We start from the raw sequence: 8,483 nt of genomic DNA, 5'->3' as shown, positions 1-8,483 counted from the left end.
ATCTTCAAGACCAAAGTTCCAAAGTCCTTCCACAGACCTCCCCAAAACATGGTCAGGTTGTCACATGAATACCCCACTCCTGGTACCAATTTGTCTTAGTCAGGGTTTCTATTCCTGCACAAACATCATGACCAAGAAGCAAGTTGGGGAGGAAAAAGTTTATTCGGCTTACACTTCCATACTGCTGTTCATCACCAAGGAAGTCAGGACTGGAACTCAAGCAGGTCAGAAAGCAGGAGCCAATGCAGAGGCCATGGAGGGATGTTCTTTACTGGCTTGCCTCACCTGGCTTGCTCAGCCTGCTTTCTTATAGAACCAAGACTACCAGCACAGAGATGGTCCCACCCACAAGGGGCCTTTCCCCCTTGATCACTAATTGAGAAAATGCCTTACAATTGCATCTCATGGAGGCATTTCCTCAACTGAAGCTCCTTTCTCTGTGATAACTCCAGCTGTGTCAAGTTGACACAAAACTAGCCAGTACACCATGGATCTTGGAAACTGACCCAGAGATTGGTACACCATAATACCATAGGCAGATAGTTTATTTTCCTTCCTTAGGTGACTAGTGATTGCACAGGCTTGTAGTTACTGCCTCTGGTACATATTTCTTGATACCACAAGCCTCCCCCTTTGAGAAAATGTCATTAGTTGGGTATATATACGTCAGGAAAAGAGGCTTTCTGTGTATACAGAACAACCAGACTTTCAGTAGCTGGGAGGATTAAGTAGATGTGTTATGAATTTTCTCTTTTCTATGAACAAATACCTGACAGCAAGCAACAAAAAAAAGAAAGCAATCAATTCCACATCATGGAGTTCCAATATATGTCCATATAGACATGTTCCACATCTATGTGTTCCAATATAGAGGGACTATACTTAATATAGTCCTTCATGGTGGAGATGTCTGTGTGGCTAAAGAGGGATGTGTAGTTAAGATTATTCATCTCAGCTTAACAGGGATCAGAGTATTTTTATAATAGTCTATGTTACAGGTGCTATAAAATTTGACAGGCATGAAATAGTGATTGACATACTTCATAAGTTATCAGTATATGAGTATAAATCCTGAGCGCCAGAAATGTGCCACAGCTGAGGAGATGGCTCACTTGTTATTTACTAACACCCAGGTATCTTCGCCTTTCTTCCACTCCCAGTTTAATATCTGTCAAAGGTCTCATTCTTGCTATTTGCACTTCCTTTTCTTTTGTCAACACACTTTGTCATAGCCCTTTCTCGTTTTGGCTGACGATAATCTCTTTGTTACAATGAGAGACGACGATGTATGGTAAATGATAAAAACTCTTTCCTATTTGTACAAGTCACAGTCCAAGGCCCATGTCCTCACCCCCATGGGGATACATGACCAGACAAGATTAGTCATAAGATCCAATATAGTCCAGTCAATCAGCAATGTCCCATTTCTGAAGTGAGTCAGGAACCTTTGCTTGCAATATAAACAGAGGTCTGGTAGAATGGTTTTATATCATGTAAGGTAAATTGTTTAACCTTATATAATAATGCTAATAATGATCTCATATGAGAGAATAACATTATAAAATTCAAGTTGATATACTAGTCAATAGACAAAGTGTTACTTGGGGCTAGAAAATCAGAGATACAGCTCCTAAGGTGTAAACAATCTAGCTGGAGATGTCAGGCTGTATGTATACTTACTGTATACATCTTAAATAGTTGGGGAAAAAACACATGAAAGAAACCACTTTTTGCCCTGATCTGGGCAGCAATACACTTCCCTAGTATTAATTACCTCCCTAAACCTTTCTGCAGGTACCTGCCTAAAAGACCTGTGGCTTCAGGGTGTTTATGTACTCAGAGAATACATTCCATCTCATTTTACTATCTTCCAACGCATTCTTATAGTTTGTATTACAAACCTCAAAGATTCAGGCTCTTTTCATTTCCTTTAACAAGGACTGGGGCTCTCCTCAACTTGAGCTGTGGACTGTGAGACATATATACCCTTCAAGGGTTTAATTATAGACAAATAAATAAGACAACTTTAGAAATATTCACAAATAACAAAATACAGATGTTTATGCCCTGCTATGAACTCAGGTCTATAGCTTATAGTTTCTTACTTCTTTTAAGAACTGCTATACTTCTTTCCCCACAATTTTTCACAGCCACATATCTTACCCCTTTTCTTCAAGTATGTGGGCAAAATTTTGAGAAGAATTTCAGGAAACTACACATGATCTTTTCATTATAATGTCCACTGAAAAACCTTCCTCTCTATGCCTTTCTTCTTCAGTACATCATGACACTCTCAATAGCTGTGTCGCTAACCTAGAGCAGAAACCAAAGTTTCAAACAAGAGTCCTAATTTTAAATGTGTGTGGGCTCCTCTATAAGAAGCTGTGGGAATATGAGTTTCTCCTTTAACATAGCTATTCTTTTCAGATCTCTGATTGAAAACTGTTCTGACTTCCTGTTCCATGCCCTAAGTTACAGGTTAATACCCAGGTAGGGAGCATCTCCAGTACTGATTTTCTTTCAAGTCTAGTTATGGTTACCATACCAGGGCATATCTCTCCTTAGCATTCTTTCAACTGTAACATCTGATTCCAATAAATGATTCACATAATAGATTTCAGATAGGAAATTTGTAAAAGAGCACAATGGCTTGAGAAGTATAGTGAAGTTCTACTTAGCCAACTAATGGCAAGTGTGTACAACCAACACACATTTCTGGATAGGGAAATGGCAATGCCTCTTTCCTACTTACTTGGTCTCATGGGATACATACCAGGAGACTCTGGGCCCCAGGGCAGGGTAGTGGTGGAGTCACAGAGTAGGACTCTGGAGATGGCTTTAAAGTCTGAGGGTCTCCTGGCTTTCTAGCTCTCTAATTGTACTGAAATGCTGAGGATAACACCTAAAAAGCCCTAAAAACTTTCTTGCTCTTTCTTATGGTAAAAGACTGCTGTTTTAGGCGATTCACACCTGTAGCCTAACAGCAGAGGATTAAGCAACACAGCCTTTGTTCTATCTCAGCCTGAACTGCTGGGCTCTAACTAGTCAGAGGTCACAGGAAGAGAAGACACATAGAAAAGTGATTATATAATTTATTACTAAGTTGTAAAAGTACCCTATAAAAGCTACCTAAGGGGAAACGTGAAAAGACCCTAAGTAGGGAAAAGGAAAAATTCTCTTAGTGAGGAAAAGGAAAAGATTCTAGCCTAAGTGGGGAAAGGCAACAAAAAAAAAAAAAAAAAAGTCTCATCTATTGATCTTTCTCATCTCTTTGTCCTCCATACTTGTACATCTTTCAGAACATATGGTCACAGGTTACAAAGTTCATGACAAATTCACACAGAAAATCAAATCACAAATTGAAATAGACGTTTACAACAGAGAAGCTTTACATGCATAATGCATATCGATCAGGAGTAATTAGCTAAACATCCACCACCTGTCTCAGCTGCACAGGTTCACTGAAGGTGTAAAACCCTAAATTATTAGTGAAGTTTTGTATAGATAAATGTAACTTCCTTCCAGCCTAGCCAGGCTGGCTCAGACCATCTGCCACTGGGGCAGAGCCACCTGCTGTGCTGCTTCTCATCCCTCTCCTTTGATGTGCCACTACCTGCTACCTGCCTGAGGCTGAACTCTTTCTCCAAGATCTTCCGGAGTTAACACTGAATGGTGATTTCCCTGCTAAAAGCCAATTCTGACAACTTCACAAGAACCTTGGCGTGACTAAGGATGGGCTTCCCTCTTTATAAAGTACAGATTATCATTAAACATTTGAGTCTTGATCAGAATACAGTCTTGACTCCATTTCTCTCTCTACCCACCTAGATTCTCTCCTTTCTTTCAGTTCCAAGATGCATCCCAGGCTCAAACCCAGACGTGAGAGCCGCAGGCCGGCCCCAACAGATAAACACAGTCAATACTTTTTCTTCTGTCCTAACACCTCTAATAAATCATTAGTTCCCTTTTAATGACCTTTGGTTAATTGTTTTACAAACTCTTAGAATGTGCTCTGAGTAGGAGAAGGTCTGGTTACCATCTAAGAGCAATTAACTGGTGACCCTTGGGAGACTGACAGAGTTCTCATTGCAGCTTTGATTACCAGAAAAGGACTTACTAGCAGTACCATTAATTTAAAAAGTTTAATAATCACAGATATAATTTAGGAATTCTTATAGGATCATCATTAAGACTTGAGTCTATGTAGCATTACTACAATATAGTACATATTCGTGGATGTGTGTGCTATTACTTAGTGATTGTTATATATGTACAATAATAACAGGAAAATCATATTAATAGCAGGAACCTTTCCTAAAATGAGTCCCTCACAGCCTTGCTTAATGAGGGCTCACCTGTCACAGATTATATTATATTCCGAGGCAGGCCATTTCAGGATGATCACCTGTTGGTTATTAGCTTGTCCCATTGTGGCTCCTGACATCTTTTCCCTTCGAATAACATAAATGAAGCGTATATATATCCCTTTGTGCAGTACTGATAGCATATCCTAAGCGCTTGAAGATGACTGGAAGAAGAAACAGAAGCAGAATAACCAATCCTATAATAATTCCCAAAGTTATAAGAAAATTCCATAAAGAATTATTTTTAACAAAGTTTATGATTGAATTTGAAAAACAATTAGCCAATTCTGCTACTGAAGAACTCTTCAGTCTGGAGTGACTGATGGCACGGATCTGGGGATGTAAAGTATCCATATCAAGAGCAAGCTGTGAAATGTTCCACACACCATGAAGATGTTCTTGTATCTGTTCTGTTCCCAGAACATTTCTGACCCATAGTAGGGCAGACGGGTGAAACAAATCCATTTAAAATTGGCATGACATGAGATAGTTAAATGGGTTTTTAAATTATGAACCTGAGTTCCTATGTAAAGGATGGCAAGCATTTTCTAGATAGATCTGTCAAAACTCTATCAATTCTATCCTGTTTCTTTTACATATATTATATTGTGTCCTTGTGTTTGGGGCATAGATGTTCAGAATTGAGATACCCTCTTGGTAGAATTTTCCTTTGATGAGTGTAAGGTGTCCTTCACTATCTCTTTAGATTAATTTTGGTTGAAAATCTATATATTAGATATTAAAATGTCTACTACAGCTTGTATCTTTGGTCTGTTTGCTAGGAAAAAAATTTTTTCAGCCCTTTACTGTGAGGAAATTGGCTATGTTTATTGCTGAGGTATGTTTCTTGTATGTAGCATAATGATGGATCCTGTTTTCACATCTAGTCCCTTAACCTTGATCATCATCTTCTTTCTTTTCTTTTCTTTCCTTTTCTTTTTGTTTTGTTTTGTTTTGTTGTTTTTTTTTGTTTTGTTTTGTTTTTTTTGTTTTTTTGACACAGGGTTTTTCTGTGTAGCCCTGGCTCTCCTAGAACTCACTCTGTAGACCAGGCTGGCCTCGAACTGAGGAATCTCCCTGCCTCTGCCTCCCAAGTGGTGCTGGGATTAAAGACATGCGCCACCACTGCCAGGTGACCCTGGGTCTTCTTAGTGGAGAATTGAGTCCATTGATGTTGAGAGATGTTAATGACCAATGATTGTTAATTACTGTTATTTTAATGTTGTTATTGTTGTTGCTGGTGGTGATGTGTGTATTTGTGTCTGTGCACTTTCTTTGCTTTTGATGGTATGGAATTATTTCCTGGGTTTTCTTGGATACATCTGACTATAATTATCCTTCTTAGGTTAGAGTTTTCCTTCTAATATTTTTAGTAGGGTTGTTTAAATTTGTATTTGTCTTGATATATCTTGTTTTCTCCATTGATGGTGATTGAGAGTTTTGCAAGGTATAGTAGTCTAGGTTTACATCTCTCATTTTCTAGAGTTTGCAGGATAGATTTTAGAGTCTACGTTATGAAGTTGGGTGTAATTCTGATAGGTATGCCTTTGTGTGTTACCTGGCCTTTCCCCTTGTCATTTTAATATTCTTTCTTTTTTTAATATTAGTTTATTTTTCTCACATTCTTGATATGTAGACTTTGTGTTTTGATTTTTATGTAGTGGGAGAAGTTTCTTTTCTGGTCCAGGGTAACTGGTGTTCTCTAAGTGCCTTTGGCTTTGGCATCCATATGGTGGGTAAACCAAGCCAGGCTTGGGGGTCAGTTCTTAGAGCTGCTGACCTGGGTAGATCCACATTCCTTGGTCAATCCAGGAGCCTTCAAAGGCAGACAGGGATTAGAAGAGGTTACTCAGCAGACTTTTTTTTTTTTTCTGAGAGAACAAAACTTAATTTACTGGAGCTGACAATTTCTGGCCAACAGAAAAACTATGAAATCTTTTAACTCTCCAGGGCTCAGGAGAAAGAAGAGGAGAGAGAGAAAATTTACACAGACACACACTCACACTGAATGTTGGGAAAAAAACGGCAGAGTCTGCTAATTTCATATACATACATACATACATACATACATACATACATACATACATACATACATATATACATACACACACATACATGCATATATGCATACATACACACATATATAAATGTATACAGACCTACAGACAGACATACAAATACTCACACATAGATTGGTTAGAGCAGAGCTCCAAAACCAGCCACTAAGTATTCCATACATACATATATGTGAATTGGTAGATAGATGGAACAATGTACATCTCCCTTTTGCACAAACTGTACACATACACACATAGTTGATGGATGGGTGAGACTATACTCCAGCCATGTCACACCATGTGTTTTTTTTCTTCCATATCTTATATATCCTAGCAAAATCTTTCAAGCAGCATACAATTACAATGTGATTACATTTTAGTTTTCTTCTAGTAAGTGATTATGATAAAATAGTGTGTTTCCGAACACCTTTACAAGTAATAACATTACACAGTTCAGGTAAAAAAACCAAATTATTCTATTAAGCTCACATACGTTAGTTATAGATTATCAAGTTATGGATGAAACAAAAGGCAGAATCCAATAACTTCATACAAACAAATATGTACATATGCATTCATATATAGAGACCTACAGACAGACATATACATATTCACACAAGGATGCAAGCTAGTTTTTCAGCCAGTTTCTCCTACTGGCAGGTAGCAATTTGTGGTTACAAAGGAAAAAGAATTTATTTTATTGTTTATCTTTAAAGGAAATCTTATAAAAATCTGAAAAGAACCACAAATCTAAATGTTCTATAAAAATCAGTCATATGCACCTTAAATCCGCAAAATGTGTATCTTCTCATCAGCCATTTTCAATAAATCATATCGTGAAGCTGAGAGCAAAAATGGGTATAAGAAATAAATTATAACCAGTCCAGCCACAGTGAGAGTCAGATCAGCTAGTGCTGCCATTATCCTTGTTGCCTGGCCATAAAGGGTCTCCTAGGTTAAAAAATAAGAGTGAGCCTTTCTGAACTTCATTTTGTCCAGTAGGATATTTTATATCAGAGCCAGTAATAAAAATATCTGGAAGAAGTCACTGCCTTTTCTCCTACCCTGCCTTGCGAGGCTGTGGCACACAATTAAAGAATGTCATGAGTTCCATTGTGGGGAGTCCTCCTGAGGATTGTCATCCAGCATACAGATGCTCACAATAAGATACAGGAGGAGTCTGACATGTGGAATTTCAGAGAACTAGAGAAGCCTGTGGAGGATGCTTACCAGGGGACCAGAAGGAACAGAGTACCCAACATGTCAAGTCAGATGAGAAGTGATGGTTTTGATGAAGAAAGTCAGAGACTACTGGAGGTCAAAGAGTGAAATTTCTTGGGTCCTGGAAGATGATTTTCTTAAGGCAAAATCCGGGAACAAGAATTTATATGATTATGAATCCAATACAAGGGGCAGATGGGGTCAAAGTGGTTATATAGAGTTGTATCCTGAAGAATTTGAAACAGACAGTAGTGATCAGCAAGACATTACCAATGGGGAGAAATACATCTCCCCTGGTAAAATCATTTGCACCTGAATCCCCAAAACATAAGTCAAAGAAATCCCATTAGAAGAAGCAGAAAAAAAACTCTCTCTTTCTCTCTGTCTCTGTCTCTGTCTCTGTCTCTCTCTCTCTCTGTGTGTTTCACACAAATAAATAAATAAATAAATAAATAAATAAATAAATAAATAAATAAATAAATAACAGAAGAAAAATCAAAAAAAAGCTATGGACATAACAGCAGATTCCTCAGGTGTGTTCTCTGAGGAAACTGGAGCTTCTAATACCAGGAAAATAAGCAACCACACAAGAGCAAGAAAAAAATCCAGGAAAAAGTCTCCTACAAAATCTTTACCTTTGGGGGAAAAGTGATACTTCTCAGTCAGATGATTTCCCATCTAGCATCTAGCAGTTCTGAGGAACTCAAGGAAAGTGACACTAAGAAACCCAAAAGGAAAAAGAAAGAGAAGAGTGACTATGTTCCCCTGCCTGACCCTGAGGTACAGGAACTGGAAGGTGGCTATTGGTGCCAGGTCTGCTGAGATCTCAGAGGATGTCTAA

The 8,483-nt window shown here is 38.2% G+C and overlaps 1 pseudogene; it reads left to right on the top strand.

Annotated features, from left to right (window-relative positions):
* The first annotated feature begins 7,519 nt into the window (after positions 1–7,519).
* Positions 7,520–8,483, top strand: Gm21139 (annotated as a pseudogene).

This window comes from Mus musculus, chromosome Y (genome assembly GCF_000001635.26).
Source record: "Mus musculus strain C57BL/6J chromosome Y, GRCm38.p6 C57BL/6J".
NCBI lineage: Eukaryota > Metazoa > Chordata > Mammalia > Rodentia > Muridae > Mus > Mus musculus.
Note: the sequence above shows the minus strand (reverse complement) of the source record. Positions and strands in the feature narration are given on the sequence as shown.